This window comes from Vespula vulgaris, chromosome 7 (genome assembly GCF_905475345.1).
Source record: "Vespula vulgaris chromosome 7, iyVesVulg1.1, whole genome shotgun sequence".
Taxonomy (NCBI): domain Eukaryota; kingdom Metazoa; phylum Arthropoda; class Insecta; order Hymenoptera; family Vespidae; genus Vespula; species Vespula vulgaris.
In genome coordinates this window covers 1985001-1987500 of record NC_066592.1, presented here as the reverse complement: position 1 = coordinate 1987500, position 2500 = coordinate 1985001, and the positions used below count along the sequence as shown (strand labels likewise).

At 41.8% G+C, this 2500-nt stretch overlaps 1 protein-coding gene across 2 annotated transcripts in view; it reads left to right on the top strand.

Moving 5' to 3' along the window:
- The first annotated feature begins 789 nt into the window (after window positions 1-789).
- The window catches only part of LOC127065083 (period circadian protein), a 130393-nt gene continuing 128682 nt past the window's right edge, over window positions 790-2500 (top strand). Inside the window, exon 1 of one of the 2 annotated variants that reach the window (XM_050996973.1) lies at window positions 790-2500. This exon is cut by the window's right edge and continues 32 nt beyond it. The gene's annotated coding sequence lies outside the window, so the exon portion shown is untranslated. The other variant, XM_050996974.1, reaches the window with a different exon arrangement.

Genomic DNA, 2500 nt, shown 5'->3' with positions numbered 1-2500 from the left:
TTCGGTATCGCACAAAAGTCATTCGGTATTGGCAAGATACATACGTACATGTTTCTTAGCTTACAAATTTAACTCGATTTTTGTATTCGATCGAATTGCTTTCGATATCTAATTTCAATAAATAAAACTTGGTATAAAAACTTCGTATAATAGCGCGTGCGACAGCGTTGCAAAAGACAAACGATCATTATCGTTCGGTAATAGCTGCCCGCATCGAAGATGTTTCTTAACCTACAAATTAACCTAAAACGCGCATCGTTAATTATATTTATCGGTGGGAATGTTTTCAACGATCTTGGTTTCGATAATTCGACGTATCGTTGTCGTCGATGCGATTGAAATAAAAACGTGATATTATTTATGTGTATAATATAGAAAAAAAACTAGTAGATCGAGCTATTCGTTAGATTAGAAAGAACGAAAGAATACGAGAGAGAGAGAGAGAGAGAGAGAGAGAGAGAGAGAGAGAGAGAGAGAGAGAGAGAAACGTAAGACAGACAAAAAGAAAGAAAGAAAGAAAGAAAGAGATAGATAGATAGATAGATAGACAGAGATAGCGAGAGCGTGAAGAGAAAGAAAAGGTGGAGGCGTTCTCTCGGTCGAGAAAAAGCGCGTTCGTTGGTTTTGAGAAAGCAAGAGAGAGAACGACGACGACGATGACGACAACGACAACGACACAACGACAACGACGAGGACGGGGCATCGAAATTTCATGCGTCGAGTAGAGGCGGGCGAGAGAGACAGGGTCAGTGGCTGGTCTCTCGTCGTTCGAAGGAGGGACCGGTGGCGCCACCGTCGAGGCCGGCGGCCGAATCGTGAAACACGCGGCCGGCGCACGAGTCGCGTCGAGCGCCGCAGTCGCGCGCTTGCACTCTCAGCGGTGAAGCGGAGTCTTCTAACGTGCGTAACACACAACACCACACGGAACGCCGGACACGTCTCTCTCTCATCAGTGGTACATATACATATATATATATGTATATATATATATCGTACACCATAATACATATATATGTCATATATATTAGCGAAGGAGTATATAAGAAAGTACGTTAAATCGTAGATATATATATATATATATATATATATATATATATATCTGCGTAGAAACGTACGTGTGCATAGAAGACGCTACTGGTAAACAAACACACGATACACACACACACATCCACACTCGATATATATTATTTCAAGAAAGATATATATATATATATATATACATTTCCGTGAAGTTTTTCAACGGTCGTCGTCGTACGCACTCGGGAATTCGAAAGGAAAGAAAAGGAAAGAAAACAGAAAAAAGAAAGAAAGAAGAGGCGTTAGTTATCTTTGGAGATTCCCTCCTTCAGAATCGTCCCCGTGAGAGACTCGGATCGTGTGCGCGTGCTGTCCCTCTCTTTCTCGTCGTCGTCGTCGTCGTCGTGATCATCGTCTTCGTCGTCGTCGTCGTCGTTGGAATAACGAGAAGCCGACGAGAGAGAGAAAAAGAGAGAGAAAACCTCTCCCGCGGTGTCGTGTCGTGTCGTGTCGTGTCGTGTCGTGTCGTCCGTCGTTCTCGTCGTGTCGTGTCGTGTCGTTTCGTTGGCGCGCGCGCGCGCGCGCCCTTACGAGAGAAAGAGAGAGATAGCGGCACGGCCGGTGTGACAAGGACAAGTACACAACGTTGTTAGAGGGAGAGAGAGAGAAGAGAAGAGAAAAGGAGGCTGAGAGAGAAAAAGAAAGAAAGAAAGAAAGAAAGAAAGAGAGAAAAAGATAGAAAGACCGTGGAATCGGCCGCGTTTTCATCGAAGAAGTCTCTCGAGAAAACGAACGTGAGAAATTACGTTTGATGAAGAGAGAGAGAGAGAGAGAGAGAGGGAAATAGAAAAAGGAAGGAAATAAAGAAAGAGAGACAGAGAGAGATAGAGATAGAGAGAACGACGAATAGTCGCGTAGTATCTTCTCGTATATAAATAAATAAATAAATAAATAAATAAATACGTAGTAATATTTTTCAAAGACGTCCCGGCCCGCGTCTTTTCTCCTCTTCTCTCTTATATATAGAGATTTATAGATATTGTCTTGTTGATAGTGCGAATTAAAGGAAATAATAGAAAATCCGGGAAACAGGAATAGCTTAGAGGAAGAAGAGCATAGGATAATAATAATAATAATAATAATAATAATAATAGTAGTAGTAATAGTAGTAGTAATAATATTAATATATAATAGTATCAATAATAAATAGTGTCGTGCTTACACGTGTTTTGTACAGTGTTCAAGTGTTAACCAATCGGCGCAGGAAGCGAAAGGAGAAACGCGACACACGAGAAGACGACAGACGATCATCGTCGTCGTCGTTGTCGTTGTCGTTGTCGTCGTAATCGTCGTCGTAGTAATCGTCGTGTTGTCGTCGTGTCGTCGTCGTCGTCTTATTTCTTTGATATTAAAGAAGGAAAATAAAAAGAAACATCAACAACAAAAAACAAGGGACAGTGCATTCGTGGACAAGAGTGGGGAC